The sequence below is a fragment of the Lissotriton helveticus genome, chromosome 7, assembly GCF_964261635.1.
Source record: "Lissotriton helveticus chromosome 7, aLisHel1.1, whole genome shotgun sequence".
Taxonomy (NCBI): Eukaryota; Metazoa; Chordata; class Amphibia; order Caudata; family Salamandridae; genus Lissotriton; species Lissotriton helveticus.
Window position 1 is genome coordinate 127,110,786 of NC_136068.1, and position 21,771 is coordinate 127,132,556.

The window sequence follows — 21,771 nt, forward strand, 5'->3', positions numbered from 1 at the left end:
TAAGTATATCTAAATTAAAATGTCAAAATCCAAAATCAAAATGTTATATGTATAATCATATTTCTATATTATTATTTGACTAAATATTAACATCTCCATATAAATATTGTAACCACTCCCCACCCTTATCCCATTTAACACAAAATCCCACTGTGAAATGTAAATATTTATTTAATAATTTCAAATTAAAAAATAGAAATTTATAATTTCTAAATCAAACATTTTATTTCAAAATTCCATTAAATTATTTTGAAATTTCCTTTAAAATTTTTTGATTTATACACATTTTTTTCAATCCCCACCCTTATCCCCTATGAACTCAACCTCCCGCTCCAACAATTTGTAATAATTTTCTAATTTCTAAATTCATTTTTCTTAATATAAATTTTGCTTTCAGAATTCAATGAAACTATTTTACAAATTATTATTTTTTAATGTTATATTTTTAATACACTCCCCACCTTTATCCCCTATAAACCCAACATCCCACTCCTAAACATTTTATAGATTTTCTAATTTCGATTTTAATATTTAAAATTTTAAATTTCATATTTCAAAATTTAAATTTCGAAATCTATTTTATATAAAATTAATTAAATATAATTTATTTTAATTTATATATTTCATACACTCCCCACCCTTATCCCCTATAAACCCAACATCCCACTCCTACAAATTTTATATAATTTCGATTTTCATATTTCATATTTCTAATATTTAATTTCGCATTCTAATTTCTATGAAATATTTTTTTAATTTATACATTTTAAAATTTATATTTTTAATACACTCCCCACCCTTCTCCCCTATAAACCCAACATCCCGCTCCTACACATTTTATATATTTAAATTTTCATATTTCATATTTCTAATATTTAATTTCGCATTCTAATTTCTATGAAATATTTTTTTTAATTACTATTTTTATAATTTATATTTTTAATACACTCCCCACCCTTATCCCCTATAAACCCAACATCCCGCCCCTAAAATTTAAAATACATTATATAATTATTTTATATTATAATTACACATTATAGCAAATTTATATAACATTTTTTATTAATAATATATTAAACACATATATTTTTAAATGTCGATATTTTAACATTTCGACATTATATATGTCGATATTTCTATTATCGACATTACTTATCTCGATATTATTTAATATACATTCAAATCGATATTTTTCACAAAGATATTTACTACATCGATATTTCTTACCTTCGATGTTTCAAACTCGATATTAGTGCAAATCGACATTATCAACTCGATATTTTGACTGTGCACCCTCACTGACATACCACAGAAGTTGATTTGATGGGTCAGAGGCCAAGGGAGAAAGTGAGATGATCAGTTGTACCCAACGGGTCAGCCACTGACCGCTACTTGTTCATGGTTCACCTTATCTCATCTCTTCATTCACCTCAACTCCTATAGGTAAGCTGATGACATGAAACTCATCCTAGAGCTGGAAAATCCATTACATCTTTTATATTTTGTTATGTTATAGGCATTTATAGCACGCACAGGTACTCAGAGCGTGTCACGGCACGAGCCAAGCTGGCGAAGGTGAACGTCCGCGTATCGTTAAATGAAGAGAGAAGTTTTCAGCCGTTTCCTGAAAAGCTTTGGGCCCTGAATGCCCGCAGGTCCAACGGAAGAGAATTCCAGGCCATAGCTTCCTTATAGGCCATAGACCTGCCACCAATACGTGTGAAATGAAATCGAGGGATAACTGACCTAAGCTGCGTGGCTGAGTACAGCTGTCTCGTCGGGACGTAGAATTTGAAAAGTTTCCTGAGGTATGCAGGGCCAAGTTCGTACAAGGCTGAGTGAGCCAGGGAAAGGGCTTTAGGGGAGAGGGGCTGGCCTAACGGCTAAGGCGCTCGACCTCGGACCTGGGGATCTGGGTTCGAGTCTCGGTAACGACACCAAAACCTCCTGTGATTCTGGGCAAATCACTTAATCTCCCCGTGCCTAAAAATGAAAGTGTGTCCTCATGTTAAAAAAAAAAAAGGACCTTGTGCTATGTAAAGCGCTCTGATACCTGATTCGGTTCGGGTCTAGTTCGCGCTATATAAAACTCCACAAAAAAAAAAGACAAATGTTACTCTTTCAACCACTGGAAGCCAATGAAGATCAAGCAGGTGTTGCTTTATGCTAGATCTCCCAGGAATGTTGAGAAGAGACCTTGCTGCCGCATTCTGCACCACCTGCAACATCCTCAGCAAGTATCCTGGCAGGTCAATATACAAAGCATTCGCATAGTCAATGCTTGAGAGGATCAAGGCACGATTAACCATTTGCTTGACTGCCCTAGGGAGGAGGCGGAGGAATTCCCTATGTGGTTTGAGAGTGCCAAAGCATTGACCCACCTGGCCTCTTAATCTGTGTGGAAAACCAGAGATTTTCATCGAACCAGATTCCGATGTTTTTGGTGGGCTGCCCCACCGAAGTAGGCAGTGGGTAGGCAGCCAGACAGACTAATTCCCTAAACTAGGAGGGGAAGGTCCCAAACAGGAGGATTTCTGATTTGTCCTTGTTACATTTAAGCTGCGCGGTGAGGAGACATCTTGATTCCAGTTCCATCCATTGATGCTTACAAGGAAGTGACCACTGGATACTAGCCACTCACCTCAAGTTGAATACCTCAAAAAAAATTCTAATGTTGGGCAAATGGACAAACTGTCTGCCTTTGGGCATCTCCATCTAGTACCCGTTTCACATTTAATGCATTGTCTGTCTTTCATAACATGATCACCATGAAAGAGCTCAGCAGCATTGCTAAGAGTAATGAGACTTAGGGGCATATGTCCGAGCCCCCTGTCCCCACCACAACGTCACTTTTTCCGACGTTGTGGCGGCCTTAGGGGCTTAGCCTTATTTACAAGGCAGCGTTAAGCCACTTAACGTGTCTTAACGCTGCCTTGATAATTGTACCCTTCATGCTATGGTTAGCATGAAAGGGTGGGCAGTGGGTGTTGCGGTGGGCGTTACACCGCAAGACCCATAGTTTTTTACGCTGCCCCCTATGTACACGGGTGGCATATATAGGAGGCAGCACCAAAATTAGGACCAGGACAAACCTTGTCTTAAGTTGGTGAAACGAGGAGAAATACATGATCTCTCCTCATTTTTGCTTTTTCCATGTGTGCTGGCTTGTGCAGCGCACATGGAAAAAGCAGGTATTGTTTATGTACAGGAAGGTTCTCCTTGGAGAAATTCTGAGCTTTCGGGTGAAGGGAATTCAACTCTTCAACTGTCATGTATACATACAGTGCTTCATTTGAGCTGGTGTTTGCAGGTGGGGCCCACAGACACTCCTTTTTGGGAACCGGGACTTATTTTTACCGTCATTAGACTTTGACCCAGAACAAGAGAGTGAAAGGAAGAAAAGGGGGACAGAAAGTGGAAGAGGATGATGAGAAAACAGTGACAAAGGGAGAAAGCAGGAATGATAAAGAACTGCTAGAACACAACAAAGGGGCAGGGACTGTAGGATGGTGGATCAAAGAAATATGGGGTGGGATCCAGATTAAGCAGCCTTGCTATTTGGCATCTCCAACATTAGGGAGTCAGCTGCTGGATCCGGAGGAACATTTTGGGCACTCGCACTTAATATTTTACAAATTAAGCACTGCATTGACTTTTGTAAATTCCACTGAATCCTGAAATCTTAGATTGTATTGCCGGCTCCTGTGAGGCAGCATGACACAGTCTTGGTTTCAGGGAATGGTATGTCTACAGAGTGAATAATGCCTGCCAATGCATTTCAGTGGAAACCTAAATGTGTAAAAGAATGGAGACACCCCTTCCCAGACATGCATATGCAGCTTCAGGTTTAATTAAATGTCTGTGGGCAGTGACAAGCATCATGAAAGGCATTGCATTCAAGCAATGGCACATGGATATGGGCTGGCCAGCATGTGATTGACAAATGCTACAGCCAATGGCTGATTGGGCTGGCGGTACGTCTCTCACCTCTATATATTTAGCCAGATGTTTGCCATAAATGACGTGGATTTAGGCGAACCACTAAATGCTCAAGCCAGAGGCTGGCTCTGGCTCAGCTTGAGGTCTGATGGGAACCTTGAACACGATTCGAGCCACCTTCACAGTCCCAACATCTGCCAATCCTGTATCCTCTGCTTAGAATCCCAGCCTCGTCTAAATATCTGTGAATCCCGGCAAATCTTCTGTGTGTAAAGAAAAAAAACATATAACAAAGCCTGTGGGTGTTTTTAAGAACTGTTTTGTCCTTGGGTGAAGTTGTATTAGGTGAAACTGCCCCCCCACCCCCAAAAGTGGATTCTGGCTGTCACTCATGCTTTAATCACATCCTCTAAGAATTACAGGCAAACCAGTAATCTTTGATGTCAGATAGAGACACCAATCTAGTGGTTGAATTGCACAGTGTGAAACTGGAATATTTGGGATCAATCGAGCTTCCCTGCTTCAAGAAATTGTAATCCTAAGCAAATATTTTATTTCACCAAGCCTCCTTTTTGTTCATTATCACATATCAGAGCACCTTCAGATACATGACTTCCGGGTGTCTGCGGTACAAAAACCTCTTGTGTTTGATTTAATAACCTCTAATGTTGCTCCATGTATGATAAGAATCTAGGCCATGTAAATAGGACATTTAATAACTGACTTTCCTCTTAGTTCACTAGTAGCACTGTTAACAGGGCAGGGGCCGAAATGTCTCTCAGTTCATGTTCAAAAACACATTTGTATTGAATTTTTGCAATGCCTCTACAAATACAAACAAGACACAACCCACCAAGACAGGTCACACAAAGTCACAAGACATATATGAAGGTTAAGCATCACCCGCATCGAGTCCCTAATAGTCCCACCATTTGCCCCATATCTTTTTGTGTTTCCCGAAGTAGCCTCGGGCTGCATATATGCCCCCCCCCCCCTGTAGAGCACACCAGTCTATCCCCCTCCACCATTTGGTCATTGAGGGGAGTCTGCAGCAGGGTCAGACTGGCCGTAGCAGGCACCGGGCAGTTTCCCGGTGGGATGGAACGGTGGTGGGCGTTTTTGTTACTGGGCCCCCCGTAACAAAAGCGCCGCAGCAGTGTTCCCGCTAGCACAGTTACCCCGGTCTGACATAATTGCCAGGGCTGGTTTGGGTTCCCAGTCCAGCCCTGATCTGGAGACCTCATTGGCGAGCTTTTTCACGCTTGGCAACCACCGTTGCAACCCCAATAAAGACACGCTCCAATCTCTGCCACCCACACCCTCCAGGAGCCTCTGCCAGGCAATCCAGGGACTAAGGGACAGCAGCCGGTCCAGGAGTGAGGAGAATTCCTGCCCAGTACTCTGCCAATAGGGAACCAGTCTCAGACAGGACCAGGCCACGTGAACAAAACCAGCATCCAATGAGGGGCATGGAAACTCTCACTATAATGAGCTACTTTTCAGATAATCTGATGCACAAAGGTGAAACACTTCCGCGTGTTTAAGAAATACACTTCCTTGAATTTTGAAGACACCATATCATACTCTAATGCAGGGGTCTTCAAACTGTGGGGCTCGACCCCCAGGGGGGCCGTGGAGCGATGGAAAGGGGTTCGCGCCTTCCCAGTCACTCTGCCCAGGCCCAAGGGCTTCATCCCCCCTCCTCCCTGTATGTCTCTCAGCCCGGGCTGCTGCAGTGCAGCTCGAGCTGCTGTGGGATGGGCTGGGCAGTGTCTGGAGTCTTATCTCTGGCACACCTGAGTTTTTGACAGGTCGTTAAAGACCATTTGCATATTTACATGGCTTTGTAAACAGGTTACCAAGACTTCTGGGTTTTTCTGCTTCCAGTACCCCCTGGGTCCCCACTCTGCTTATTCCTTACATTTTTAAACAGTTCTAGCAAGCGCAGCTGTGAATACAACTCCAGGAAGTGCAGAATGTCACAGTTCAACAACAAATGAAATTAAATAAGAACAGAAAAAACATTCATACTTCTTAAAAGTTTTTTTTCTGTACAACAAGGGGCGGATTTAAAAGCCACTTGCGCACTTTTGCGTCACTTTTCCCATGTTAAAAGTGACTTCAAGTGGCGCAATGGGCTTGTAAATCTGCCCCAAAATGTTTTTCACTTTTGCCAATTTCGATTATAAGAATAATTTATCTTATAAAAACATTATATAGAAGTCCCATTGCATCTCAGCACTCCAAATTGTGAGAATTTGGTCCCGTGGATATGCTGGAGATGTAAAAAATTAAAGCACCAAGGGGCAGGTTTACAAGAACCTTACGCCACTTTTGCGCCGCCATTGCGTCACTTCTGTGACGCAGCGGCGGCGTAAAGCAAGCGCCATGCTGCGGGGGATTTACAACGTGACACATCTAGGGAGCTACGTCACGTTGTCACCATGTGGAAGATAGGCCGGGTTGGCACAGTGCTGAAGTTGCGTCGCACCCACGACACAACTCCAGCACTGCTTCAACCTGAAGCCGCTAGATGCGTCCCGCATCTGCCTATCCTTGCGCCATGGCATGCCGCATTGTAAATGCGGCGCAACAATGGCATTGCGTGTCGCACTTTTCTTGGCGCATCCCTGCTGATTACCAGGGATGCTCCAGGTAACGTAAATCTGCCCTTAAATATGTAGGCTTAGTAAACCGTTTGTTAACCTGCGGCACTGGCAGAGCCATGAATCCAGGCTTTCTGCCCACTCCTGCTCTGGGACCAAAACTTGTTGTGCTGCCTGGACCAGAGCTGGAGTTTGATAAGTATGCAGATTCTGCCAACAATTTTTTGTCATGAGGGGGTCCTTACACCTGAAAATGTTGACAGGGGGATCTCGGCATCCAAAAGTTTGAAGACCTCTGCTCTAATGTAACCTTTGTTGCATGAATGACAAAACAAGTATTTTCAGGGCTTGGCTTGTGCAGGTCTCTTAGAGCCAGAGCCAGTCCTTGTCTTGGCTCGGCTCTTCCTCCTAATTTCTTGGCTCGCCACCTCTAAAATGGTGCAGGCGTATTACAGGACGAACCTACAAATGCGGTTCTTAAATTCAGAAGTTACACCTAGTTATACGGTGTGCATGTGGAAAAGACACCTGGCATGAACCCTATTGAGCTTTCAGGAGCCCCAGCCGCCGGGAAGGAAGGGTTGCTTCTAAGTAGACCAAAGTTCCTCAGGAGGGCTGTCATTAAGTCAGTTTTATGGCATGAGGAGGAGGCCAGCTCAGAAATAGGTCATTCATTGCCAATAACATGTTTAAATGAAAGTGGAAGTGACCTGCCTGGAGTGTCTCTTTCACAATGGGGCCTTTCTTCGCATGGAGGCCTCTGTGCTTCCAGCTGTACCCGCCCTCTGCAGTGGGCGGTGTGATGAGTCTTAGGTAAGGATGCATCTTTAGTTAATATTTAGGGGCTTTCAGCATCGAGGTCCAATTCCACCCCAGGGATTGGGAATGAATGACAGGTACTTTCTGTGCAGGACCCTGCTGTGGGAATGTCCCTCAGCACTGACTGTTGACCAAAGTCCTGCATCAGGATAATAGTTACTGGGATTTTTTTTTAAGCAGACAAGGATGTTCCTGTAACTAAGGGGCATATTATCAAGGGATTTATCTCCGCTTTTTTGGCTTTAAAAGCCAAGAAAGCGGGGATAAAATTATCTCCCTATCAGCAACAGGGTGCTAACACGTAAATTCGCATGTGAGCACCCTTTTTCTCTACGCTTCCCCTTGCATCTCTAATGAGATGCAAAGGGGGCGTTCCAGAGAAAAATAATAGGAGAAATGTTGTTAAGCGACATTTCTCCTATTATCAAGGATTTCGCTAACCCTGTTAGTGATAAAAAAAGCAGCGCTAACCGCGGTTAGCACTGCTTTTTTTACACCTGGTATTTTCCTGACTTAGCCATGATATCTTATGGAAGGTGGATATCATGGCTAAGTTTGTGAGCCCCTATCATCAAGCTAACTCCAAACTTCGAGAGATTATCGTTGGTTTGCCAGCGATAATCTCTCATTTGGCAGTTAGTGCGAGGATTTTTATCACTTCTGAGATAAACCTTGCTAATAGCAAGTTATCTCTGCGATAATTTCCGGCGATGCTTAGCGTTAAAAAATTTGTTGCTAAGCATCGTTAGCGATAAATCGTTGGTAATATGCCCCTAAGTGTGTGGAAGCTGTTCGCACATGTGATGATCTCTGCCACACTGGCACTTACTCACTGATCTCCCCCATCATCCGTCTTACCCCCCCAAAACCTACTGCTGGAAGTAGCTTGTGTTCCTTTTTATGGCACACAATTTAAGCAACTGTTTTTTTTTTATGGTGCTGCAAATCCAATTACTAAGTTCTCTACGCCAGGAGATCTGATGACTATTTCTCTGGACCAGTTTATTCGGAAAGGCGAGTTCTCTGGGCCAGTAACTCTGAAGAGCATGTGCTCTGGGCCAGTGGTACATTGCATCTTATATGGACTTAGTTCCTACAATGACATGTTCTGTGGGTCATTCATTCTATTAGATAGACTGTAGGGGTAATTGGAACTCTTTGTCGAATGTTGGAGCTGGCTGGTCAATGAGAGTTCTCCCTTTTGTAGGTTATAACTACCATTAAAGGTCATCAGGGGGTGCTGCATGGCTGCCAGCTCCCTGCCCTTCAAAGGCGCTCTGTCTCCTTGACCCCTGTGCTCACTTCTCGAGCTGTGAGCTTGGCTCACTCTGGGCAAGGGGTTAAACAGCTCTTCTGCGGAGTTCCAGTAGCGCGCTCTGCCTCTTTTAGCAGAAGATGGGCTTTCTTTGGGCCTCATTTACAAACTTTTGACACACGTCAGCGCAGCAGGCGTTCCTGCCTTTCTTCCCTGCGTTGGTGCTCAAATAGCATCCATGCGCCAACGCTGACACCCTTGCGTTATGTTGCAAGGGTGCCTGTGTTGCGGAGATGATTGTTTTTGTCATTGATGGCATTTTCCTCTTTCTATACGCATAAAAAGAGGAAAAACTAGGAGAAAAAAATAAAAATCTCATTGTTGAGCCACTCCTACGCCTCCCCTGGGGAGGCATAGAAATCTGACGCATTCCCAGGTTTAGGATTCCTCGTAAATCTGGGTATCCTTCAGATTACATGGGTGCTGAGTGGGAAGAGCCACAGCAACACCCATGGAACGCGCCTATTATGCAGTGTACTGTGTGAAAGGGGCACATATTTACAAGGCCATGAAAAGCAACTTAAAGTGGCTTGGCGTGGCCTTGGAAATATGCCTCGCCACATTTTAAGCCACCGGAACGAAAAGTGCTGCTTCGGTGGTGCAAAAGTGCCTCTTAAATGAGGCCCTCAGAGTGTTGTGCTGGTCCTTCCCTTTCTATCACATAGAGGTAATGTAAAACCTAACAAATATTGGAAATGTGGAAATGAAAAACAGACTTGCATGTTTTTTTTTTCCTAATGGGCAATAGGCCTTACAGAAGAGAGATGCGTTGTTGGAAATGATACTTAAGAGCTGTTTAATCTCTCGGCCACTCTGAGCTGAATTCACTGCTGGTTAAGAGGTGCTAGTAGCCACATTGCCCTTACATTTGGGGCAGTAACAGTTTTTAATTACCCTCTACTCCTTATGGACCCTCTCCTGAAGCCCACAATTGTGAGTAGGGTAATGGTAGTTATTGCTCACAAGAATGGGAAATAACACTTAGGTGATACACAGGAATTGTTTCCAGTCTCTCCGAAAATGTGTTGAATTACGTGTCAGAATACGCGCAGGGTTTGGACAAAAAGCTGCATTAAACAGTGGCCTAAATTCATCTGCTCTGGAGACTTGCCTGTCTTGAGTCTGGCTATAAAGGAGATTACTGCTTCTGGTTGGATGGGTTGGTCAAGCACTTTGACTTGTGCATCTGAGCAATGCTGCATACATGCGTCCCTCAAGAGTGCACTAACTCGGCTTGTAGACGTCTCTTAAACTGAACGCTATATACCTTTTAACAGCTGTGGCTTTACCTGGGTCATCCCCCCTCAAAGCCCCAGCTGAGCCCCTGGTCACTACAATCCTTTATTTTGTGACCGTTGCTCATAATTTACAGGATAACAATTTCTCAGCCATCTTCCCGTGCCTGTAGTACCGTAGCTTAGTTCAAAGTAAAGCATGCTCCAGCTTATACGAAGCTAGCATTTTGACTCTTGATCACTGATGGCCAGTGCTGCATCCTCATGGAGCCTTTTCTTTTGTGGGACTCACCTGTGCCTTTCACGTGTTCTCTACTTTGTATATCTTGGCTGAAGCTGAACTGAGTTGATATGACGCTCCCACTGACTGTAGCCTTAACTGCATCCCATGGAGACACCGCTGAGCTCTCCTGCGCCATTCTCTGCTAAGTATAGACTTAATACATTTCTGTACTTCTGCTTTGACTTTTTTATAATGCAATAAATCATATGTCATGCTCCAGCATCTCTTAGGAGTTGGGTCTATGGTAGAACTTAGAATCAGGGAAATGGGGATGTGATCTGACAACTCTGTATGTCCTGAGTAAGAATGGGAGACTCTTGGACAACACAAGTAGGTGATCCAATCTGGCATATGTGCAATGTGCTGCTGAATAATAAGTGAAGTCATTATTGTTGTGCAGACCATATGCGCTCCAGGCCCAAACTATGGAGTCATCCCCTTCCCTCCACCGACATGGAGACTGTTTGATCTGTTTTCAGAGAGGATCTATCCATAACACCGTCCATCACCATATTGAGATCCCGCCCGCCTCCTCTGACAAGTCCAACTGTTCCAGGTGTAAATCATCAGGAATCATGTTTCTAAGGAATATACTCCTGGAAATATCTTTTGACTCTACTTACCTCTGGTCCATCACTTCTCCTGTATTACTCCCTCACCCCCCTAAAAAACCGGGAGAACAACCTCTTGAGACCCTAACAAGGAAAACATCAAATAATAAAATAACCAATGCACAAGCATTGCTGTCTCTTCTCATTCCAACCCCTTAAGGAATAGGCATTGTTGAGCTCTATAGTTTGTGGACAGTGGATGTGTGTCCCCATTTTCCACCAGTTCCCCTGCCTCCAGTGATTTTGTCTGTAAGTTCTATTAAAAACACACATATTTGTGCTTTTTTCTCCCATGAGCCCTCCACGCAGCTTCCATTTTATGCGGCTATGCTTCTGGCTCACCTCTTTAAGATGCCGCAGAACATCCACCTTAACCGCGGCCATTAATCCCAGAGATGATGTCCTTGTTCTCGATCACACTTGCTGTCACAAACCGCAGAGGATGACGGGTAGCACTCATGGCTGCCATCTTTTTTGCTTCCCTCCAGAGAAAAACATTGTCCGGGCCAGTCACATCCAATTAAGCTGGCAACCCTAGTCCCGCTTTATATTTGCTAATAATTCCAAATGAGTCGGTGACCCCAAAGTACACGGACAATTTGTTTTTCCTGCCAGTTGTTTTTTAGGGCTCGGCCTACGTCCCACAAAGTGGGCGTGGCTTAAGAGTCCTTTTATGAGGACTTCGAAAATCTAACCTACGGATTCCAGAAAAGCTCGTGATTTTTGCTCGTTATTTATGGCAGCTGCATGGCAATTGGGCCTAGCATGGCTGTGTTTTTAAAAGCCAGCACGCAATAGGCCATAGGCGTTAGAGTTGCTCCGCCTAGTGCATATTCCGTGCGGAGACGCACAGCAGAACGGCATATTTCTTCAATTACCAGCTGTCAGGGGCCGCGGTAATTGAAGCCAGATGCTGGGCGCGCGTGCACCACTCTCCAGTTTGTTATATTTCAGCTGTGTGTGTGCGCATGCTTGCTGCCGGCAAAAGCTTGTTTTAAAATGTATTCCAGAGATGGTTCATGATTATGGATCCACATTCCTCCGACGGCTCTGCATGCGCTACACTTATACTTTGGATTTTCCCTTCGTTTTGGAAGCGCATCTCAGCCCCAATGTGATTCTGAGAGTGATGCATGTGCCAGCCACAGAACCTTACTGATGATTTTACGTAAATTACGATTTAAGCATCACACCTATGCCCCCATTATTTTTCTCCGGGAACGTGGAGATCCCGGCGCACGCAGCCCTCACTCTGTTGTTGATTTTAGGCATGTTTGAAAACATTCATACAATACTCATATAAAACAAGTAGATATGACTGATAGAAAGAGGATAGGTCCAGTGTGAACAAATGTTTGTGAAGACATGAAGGGAGCAGGGGGAGGAGGAATCTTAGTGCAGCGTGGCCAGTGATTAATGTTTACAGTGTGTGAACTGCAATGTAGCCCAGTCTTGGTGGTGTACCTTCAATGAGAAGGAAAACAGAAACTTTTCAGTCATCACCACTTGCTCACAGTTCTTCAAGCCTTAATGAAACTGCTACCAGCACTACCAGTACAGATCAGCTTTAGCGAGCCCTTACATACTAGTGAGGTGAGATCTCCTTGTATTCAGCGCTGTGTTTCTGATGCTCCCCTGTCTCCGAGGGTCCATCAGCCCCGACCGGCACCACAGCCCGGATACCCTTGGCACCAGCTCTCATTGAAGCTGTACAGCGCCTCTTTCAGTGAGTAGACAGCGAGGGATGGCATTTCATGTTTCTTCACTTGATAACGATAAGAATGTTTTTTTTTTAATTTAACGAGGACTATTGAGTTTAATGGATGTGTGGAGAACAGGTATTCAAACTACGAGGCTTTTTCTGCTTATTTTTTAATAGGGAAAGTTTGTGTACTGTGGGCATGATGTGCCGCCCAGATACTGAATTTTGATAGGGCACAATGCAAATGTTAAGATATTTTCAAATGCTTAGACTAATAATACAGATATTGTGTTTTTGGAAGTGCATAGATGTATATTTGAAATATTGTCACATTTTTCTTACTTTCTTTTCATCTTAGTTTGTCGGACAGCCCAGTGCGAGGCTGTTGAGTGCAGAGTGCAGAATACTGTTGAGTGCAGAGTTCTGTTGAGTGCCGAGTGCAGAATGCTGTTGAGTGCAGAATGCTGTTGAGTGCAGAATGCTGTTGAGTGCAGAGTGCTGTTGAGTGCAGAGTGCAGAATGCTGTTGAGGGCAGAGTGCTGTTGAGGGCAGAGTGCTGTTGAGGGCAGAGTGCTGTTGGGGGCAGAGTGCTGTTGGGGGAGAGTGCTGTTGGGGGCAGAGTGCTGTTGATTGCAGAATGCTGTGTGCTGTTGAGTGCAGAGTACTGTGTGCTGTTCAGTGCAGAGTGCTCTTTAGTGCAGAGTGCTGTTGAGTGCAGAGTGCTGTTGAGTGCAGAGTGCAGAATGCTGTTGAGTGCAGAGTGCTGTTGAGTGCTGTTGAGGGCAGAGTGCTGTTGAGGGCAGAGTGCTGTGTGCTGTTGAGGGCAGAGTGCTGTTGAGGGCAGAGTGCTGTGTGCTGTTGAGTGCTGTGTGCTGTTGAGTGCTGTGTGCTGTTGAGGGCAGAGTGTTGAGGGCAGAGTGCAGAGTGACTGTTCCAGAGAGAGCAGGGTATGCTTGTGCGCTTACACGGTGCACTGACACAAAGGAGCTAAAACAAAGAACAGCTGAACACATGTCTTGTTACACAAGGTTCCAAAACACAAAGGTAGGTTACACTATGCTTAATTCCACAAAACTCACGCTATATACGGCTGAAAAATAGCACAAGGCGAGGATAATGAAATTCAACAGTGCTGCGAAAGCATGGCTTACATTACAAACAAAGTCTTGCAGTTGCCCATTGTAAATGACAATGCCATTTATTTATGATTTAAAGAAAAAAAAAGAAATGTCATGAGCAATGCCAATAGCTCTACCTTTAATGATGTCGAGACCATTGCATTGTAAATGCTTGTTCTAATAGCAGCTATGAGTTATTGGTTACCATAGCTATATGGTTCCCAGCATCATTTGTGTTTTCTTTTTTATTTTATGCAAGATAATTTACATGTATTAAATGGTTCATCAAACATTAATATTTTTTAAAGACACTGGGATATACATATTTTATATAATTAGTAGTGAAATGAATGGTTTGGTTAATAAAAAACATGACATTTCTATGACTAGTTAAAACACACAGATTGTTTTTATATGAGAATGTAAGATGTATCAGGTATGTTATAATTCCTATATACTGTTGACCCTGTGTCTGGGGCTAGTTTCAAATTTAATGCATTGTCTGTGTTTCGTAACATGATCACCATAAAACAGCTCAACAGCATTCCTAAGAGTACTGTGACATATTCCTTTCATATACAATAGGCCTCTCGCCACTTATCCGCCCACATCCCATTATAAAAGCTGCAGCATAATGAAGGTCAAATAGGGGAGTGACAGCCAAGCCAGACAGGATTGTTACAAAACCTAAAAATCACTAAAATCATCCTCTCTGAAGGCAGACAAAAGCTTTGAAGTCAGTAAGCCTCCCAAGGTACATGAAAATCAAAATGTCAGAAGTTCAAACAATGCCTTCAGAAAAGAGTAAACATCTCGAACCTAAAAAAAACTTTTAACCTCTGCGGAAACTTCTCGCTGGCGATGGTGGGACTGGCGGGCGGTTCTTAGCTTTCGGTTAAGGTAATTAAATTCTTCCATTTCAACGCATGGATGTACATCCATTCCTTTTGTAAATACCCCTCTGCCCTTGAAATGCACGATTATGTTACGTATTGACGCAATCTTAGTTTCAGGAGTAAATACTCTAGTTACCCTTAGTCCATTTCTTCCTGATCACGGTCATTACCCCCATGTCCCTTGTCCTCATTCCAGTGGTTACTAATGAGGTATTCCAAAGCTGAAGTCCTTTGACCAAAAGAACAAATAAAGAATACAGAATCCTAAAAATAAGAACACCTTATGTTTCATGCATCCAAAGAAACCAAACCAAGTGCAAGTTTCACAACATCATAGTGCAGCATCTAGACCACCAGTCCCCAGATTCAACTGTAAGTCTGAGAAAGTATTTAGGTGATAATGTTTGACAAAGGTATGCTCCGACGACCAAGTTGCCGCCTTACAAATTTCTTGAATTGATACTTCCTGTAATTCTGCCCAGGAAGTAGCCATCCTTCTCGTGGATCTCCTCGTCATTGAAAGATCTCCCGATTGCCCTGCACTGGAAGAAGGATGGTAGATTTAATCCACCTGCACATGTTGCCGTCTTACTCTTTCCAGACTGACCAAATATCACAAATAAGTTATCGGTCTTTGTGTAGTTTTGTGACCAGTCAACATAAATCAAAAGAGCTCTTTTAACATCCAAGATACTCAACAACTGCTGTTCTACTTCAGAGGGATGGAGATAGAAAGATGGACGAAATATCTCTTGAGTCTATGAATGGCAGAATTAACCTTTGGAATAAAGGTAGGACCAGGTTTCAGACTGACACCACCTTCCATAAATCTAATAAAAGGAGACTGACATCTTACCTCCCCCAGTTCACCAATCCTGCAAGCCAAACTATTGGCTACCAATAAAAGAACGTTGAAAGATAGAAATCACAAATCCACAGTCTTCAAACTCTCAAAAGGATGAGACTGTAAGGCTCTAAGCACAGAAGGAAGATCCCATGCAGGACAGAAGGAAGTTGGTACATGTCTCATCACCCAAAGCTCTTGATAAATCTACAAATAAGAGAATTCATCAGTGATCTAGGTTCAGAGAATTCCCTGAAAGCCTTGATTGTGAACCAATGAGACTTCAAAATTAGAAAGATTGTGGTGAAATCCACTCAAGAGAAAGTCTATTACTGCATAAAATTCACAGGTGGGTGCAGGCAGGTGGTGAAAAGAACATTATGTATGAAAGGGCTTCCAGTGTTTTGAAAAAGATTTAACTGTGGATGCACTTCTAGAGGTGAGAATGATCCTCACCATGGTTGGAGTCTCCACTTCTCACTTTCCAAACCAATAATGAGTTTGAGATGGAGAGACAAAGCAGACGGACAGAGAGAAGGGGATTTGGGAAGCGCCCAAAGTGGAAGAAGTGCTGGGATTTCAGCATGGGAAAACAGGATTTCTGTGGCCAATAGGAAACCACCAATTTCAATTCTCCCTTCTCTTCTTGAAATTCTGCGAGAACCCTCTGTATCATATGGAAGGGGTAAAGACAGAACAGATGTCTGGCCTATTTCATCACTATAATGTTCACTATCCAAGCTTCTTTATCTTGAAACCTTGAACAAAAGTTGCAATGGAGAGCACTGTTCTTTGTTGCAAATTAATCCAGGTAAGGTTTCCTGAACCTCTTGCAAATTTTCCGGAAAGTCATTCTGGACGATACGAGGTCTTGTTGAGATGGAAATTTTCTGCCTAAATTGTCCCCTACAACATTGTCGACCCATTTGATATGGATTTCTGAAATAATTTACAAGATCTTCTCTGCCCACATGCCCAATAGAAATGCTACCGGTACACAGACATAATATCGACTCCAAAATATCGTTTGGACATAATATCGACTCCAAAATATCGTTTGGAGAAAATATCGACAGGACAGAATATCGACAGCCAAAATATCGTTTTTAAGGTAAGTGAAGTAATATCGTTTTTAAGGTAAGTGAAGTAATATCGTTTTTAAGGTAAGTGAAGTAATATCGTTTTTATTTTTAGGGTTCAGGGTCAGTTTTGGGTTTTTGGGTAAAGGGGTATTTTTAGGGTTCAGGGTCAGTTTTGGGTTTTTGGGTAAAGGGGTATTTTAAGGGTTCAGGGTCAGTTTTCAGTTTTTGGGTAAAGGGGTATTTTTAGGGTTTAGGGTCAGTTTTCAGTTTTTGGGTAAAGGGGTAGTTTTAGGGTTCAGGGTCAGTTTTCAGTTTTTGGGTAAAGGGGTATTTTTAGGGTTCAGGGTCAGTTTTCAGTTTTTGGGTAAAGGGGTATTTTTAGGGTTCAGGGTCAGTTTTCAGTTTTTGGGTAAAGGGGTATTTTTAGGGTTCAGGGTCAGTTTTCAGTTATTGGGTATTATTTTATTATATTTTATTACTATATATATATGTTTAATAAATATGAAATAAAAAAATATTTATTTAACTTTCATTAATTATTTAATTATTATAAGTTAATTTAAGTAATTTTAAGTATATTTTAGTAATTAATTATTAATATTAATTTAATTTAACACTGTTTTTAGTAAATACGATATTTTTTACAACTATATTTTTGTAAACGATATTTTGTACTCGATATTTTTGTACTTACCTGTTTGTACATACAAACTCGATATTTTTGCTGTAGATATTTTTTCCTCGATATTTTGGGTAGTCGATATTTTGGTAGTCGATATTCTTTCAGTGATCCAATGCTACCATATTGAGAGTCATTGAGCATGTACCGCCCTTATGATTTATGTAGGAGACCACCACTGTGTTGTCTGTCTTAACACATTCCTTTGAAGCAATAGGTGTTGTAAGAAATTCAGTGTTCAGAAGATTGCCATTAGCTCCCTCCAGTTCGAAGACTTGCAACTCTCCAGGAACAATGCCCTGAGCTGAAAGGGCTTGTTCAGAAGTGTTGTTCCTCAACCAAGACAGCTGGCATCTTTTGTTACAGCCACTGGATATTCTTGGTGCATCTTTACTCTAGAGGATACATTCTGGGTATCCAATAACCTTAGAAGCCTTTCCTTGACCTCGGATGTTAGAAGAACCAACGTGTCATTGGTGCAATAGGCAGGGTTTCCAACAATAATGTCAAAACGGCTTTGAACTGAAATATTAAATGGGTGGTACATACAAACGAAAGCTAAAATCTCCCTCGCACCAAGGAATACACATGAGTAATAAATCTCTACAACTCATAATGGCTTTAAACAAATTTTGAAAATTGGACTATTTTCCTACAAACATTAGTTTATGAGTTCTGAAAATGCACACATTTTTTGTCTTGGATACATGCTTTTTAGTTTTTGTTTGCATATAATCAACAAAGCAAAAGCTTCCATAGCAGTAGGCTGAGCTGCACACAGGAGAGCTACTCACAGGTAGATGGAGAGCTACTCGCTGGAGACACCTGCATTAATGCATTAGCTATGGGCCCGATTCACAGAACCAACTTAAGACAAAATCCTAAACTTACTACTTTTGGTATTCACAGAAGTTAGGATTTTGTCTTAAGTTTGTCTTAAGACAGACTTAAGACAGACTTAAGAAAAAATCTTAACTTAAGTCTGTCTTAAGTCTGTCTTAAGACAAACTTAAGACAAAATCCTAACTTCTGTGAATAGCAAAAGTAGTAAGTTTAGGATTTTGTCTTAAGTTAGTTCTGTGAATCGGGCCCTATGTGCTCAGCCAAAACTCATGTTTTTTCTCCATTTTTAGCCGAAGATGAGTCTTAATGTATTATTAAACCACCTCTGATTTATGAATACAAAATTACAATTATTATAGCATCTGTGGATTTTGGAAGGAAAAAATTACGATTTAACCATTGCCAGTGCTGGGCAGCCACATCCCAAAAACCATCTGGAAATCTAAAGTAATGCTCGCCTCGCAGTTTGGGGAGAACAGCTGCACTTGATTTTCCCACATCTACGCGAGCAGCGAGCACACAAAGGCCATGTAAATAGGACATAGGATAATTGACTTTCCTCTTAATTCACTAGTAACATTGTCAACAGGGCAGGGGCCAAAATGTCTCTCAGTTCATATTCAAAAACCCTCAGTTTATTTTTGTTATAAACACATTTTTATTACATTTTTGAAAAGCCTGTGTAAACACAAATAACACCACAACCCACCAAGACATGTCACACAAAGTCACAAGACATATATGGAGGTTAAGCATCACCCGCATCGAGTCCGTAATAGTCCCACCATTGCCCCATATCTTCTCATGTTTCCCTTGGCAGCCCTGCTCTGCATATATGGGCCTCTCCTGCAGAGCACACCAGACTACCCCCCCCCCCTCTGCCATTCGGTCATTGAGGGGGGTTCAGAGACCTCCACTGGCGTGCTATCTCACGCATGGCCACCAATGTTGCTACCCCAATAAAGACACGCTCCGATCTCTGGTCACCCATGCCCTACAGCAGCCTCTGCAGGACAATCCAGGGGCTAAGGGCCAGCAGAAGGTCCAGGAGTGCGGAGAGCTCCTGCCCAGTACTCCACCAATAGGAAACCAATCTCGGGCAGAACCAGGCCTCATGAAAGACATCGACATCCGATGAGGACCATCGAAACTCTCCCTTTAATTACCTACTATTCAGATATTCTGATGCACAAAGGGGAAACACTTCCGGATGTATGACATTACAACGCATGCTTTTACCACGCATGCCTTTACCACGCATGCCTTTACAACGCGGTTTTTACAACGCAAACCTTTACAACGCAGAGCGCTTTGGGGTGCTGGATAGTAAATAGATTAATTTACTATTCCAACTCCAGTCCCCGTAGACACTAGGGAAGGTGTTGGATAGTAAATTAAACGTATTCCCTATCCTAGAGCACCCCCCAGCGCAATGCGTTGTAATGGTTTGCGTTGTAAAAGTTGCGTCGTAAAGGCACTGCGTGGTAAAAGTTGCGTTGTAATGGATTTTTCCCACACTTCCGCGTGTTTAAGAAATACACTTCCTTGAATTTTGAAGACACCATATCATACTCTAATGTAACCATTGTTTCATGAATTACATAACAAGTATTTTCAGTGCTTGCCAGGTGCACGGTCTCTTAGAGCCAGAGCCAGTCCTTGTCTTGGCTCGGCTCTTCCTCTTAATTTCTTGGCTCGCCACCTCTAAAATGGTGCAGGCGTATTACAGGCCAAGCCTAAAAATGAGGTTGTTAAATTCAGAAGTTACACCTAGTTATACGGTGTGCATATGGAAAAGACACCTGGCATGAAACCTTCCCTATTGAGCTTTCAGGAGCCCCAGCCGCTGGGAAGGAAGGGTTGCTTCTAAGTAGACCAAAGTCCCTCAGGAGGGCTGTCATTAAGTCAGTTTTATGGCATGAGGAGGAGGCCAGCTCAGAAATAGGTCATTCATTTCCACTAACATGTTTAAATGAAAGTGGAAGCGACCTGCCTGGAGTGTCTCTTTCACAATGGGGCTTTTCTTCGCATGGAGGCCTCTGTGCTTCCAGCTGTACCCGCCCTCTGCAGTGGGCGGTGTGATGAGGCTTAGGTAAAGATGCATCTTTAGTTAATATGTAGGGGCTTTCAGCTTTGAGGTCCAATTCCACCCCAGGGATTGGGAATGAATGACAGGTACTTTCTGTGCAGGCCCCCTGCTGTGGGAATGTCCCTCAGCACTGACTGTTGACCAAAGCCCTGCATCAGGATAATAGTTACTGGGATTTTTAAGCAGACAAGGATGTTCCTGTAACTCAGTGGGTGGAAGCTGTTGGCAAATGTGATGATCTCTGCCACACTGGCACTTACTCACTGACCTCACCCATCATTCATCTCACCTCATTCAAAAACCTACTGCTGGAAGTAGCTTGTGTTCCTTTTTATGGCACACAATTTAAGCGACTGATTTTTTTGATGGTGCTGCAAATCCAATTACCAAGTTCTCTACGCCAGGAGATGCTGATGACCATTTCTCTGGACCAGTTTATTCGGAAAGGCGAGTTCTCTGGCCCAGTAACTCTGAAGAGCATGTGCTCTTGGCCAGTGGTACATTGCATCTTATATGGACTTAGTTGCTACAATTACATGTTCTGTGGGCCAATAATTCTATTAGATGGACTGTAGGGTTAATTGGAACCCTTTTTCGAATGTTGTAGCTGGCTGGCCAATGAGAGTTCGCCCTTTTGTAGGTTATAACTAAGACTCCCTGTTTTCCGTTTTTATTGATTTTTACAGATAAATACAGACAGAAAACATTTATTTTCTTGTCTGTGTTTATTTTTAAACTTGGATAAAAACGGAAAATAGGTTGCTTTTTCAGTAATTCTAAATACTGTAGACCAATAGCTGTATGGATTGATGGGTAAGAGGGTTAAAAAAGAAAGGAATTTTGGTAATGAGGCTTTACCTACAGGAGATATGCACAAGGTTGATCCTGAAATATGCATATTTTCATATAAGTGCATTGATTTATCTTCTGTGGGTGTTCCCAGAATTGAAACTTGGCAGTCATTTAAGTATGAGTGCCTATTTATTGGTTAAATAAATGTGGAAATATACTAATTTCCGCTTAATTTTTCCACAAAACCCAAAATAAATATGGATAAATACAGATAAAATTAGCAAAAAACAATATGGATAAATACAGACGGAAATGTCCCAAAAACAAATACCATAAAACCGGGAGCCCTAGTTATAACTACCATTAAAGGTCATCAGGGGGTACTGCATGGCTGCCAGCTCCCTGCCCTTCAAAGGCGCTCTGTCTCCTTGACCCCTGTGCTCACTTCTCGAGCTGTGAGCTTGGCTCACTCTGGGCAAGGGATGAAACAGCTCTTCTGCGGTGTTCCAGTAGCGCGCTCTGGCTCTTTTAGCAGAAGATGGTCTCTATTTGGGCCTCATTTATAAACTTTTGACGCACATCAACGCAGCAGGCCTTCCTGCTGCACTGCCGTGCATCAGAAGAAAAGGGCAGGAACGCGCTTTCTCTACAGCATTCCTGTCCTTCTCCCCTGCGTCGGTGCGCAAACAGCAGCTGTGCGCCAACACAGATACCCTTGCGTCATGTTGCAAGGGTGCCTGCGTTGCGGGGATCCCTTCCTGCACAAAAACAATCATTAATGGAATTTTCCTCTTTCTATGCGTGCTGAAGAATGCAGCACAGATAGAAAGAGGAAACAAGCATTTACAATGCAATGGTTTTGCCTTTGTTAAAGTTGGGCGGCAGGGGCTCGCAGAGGTGTCTCCTGGGGCAGCCGCT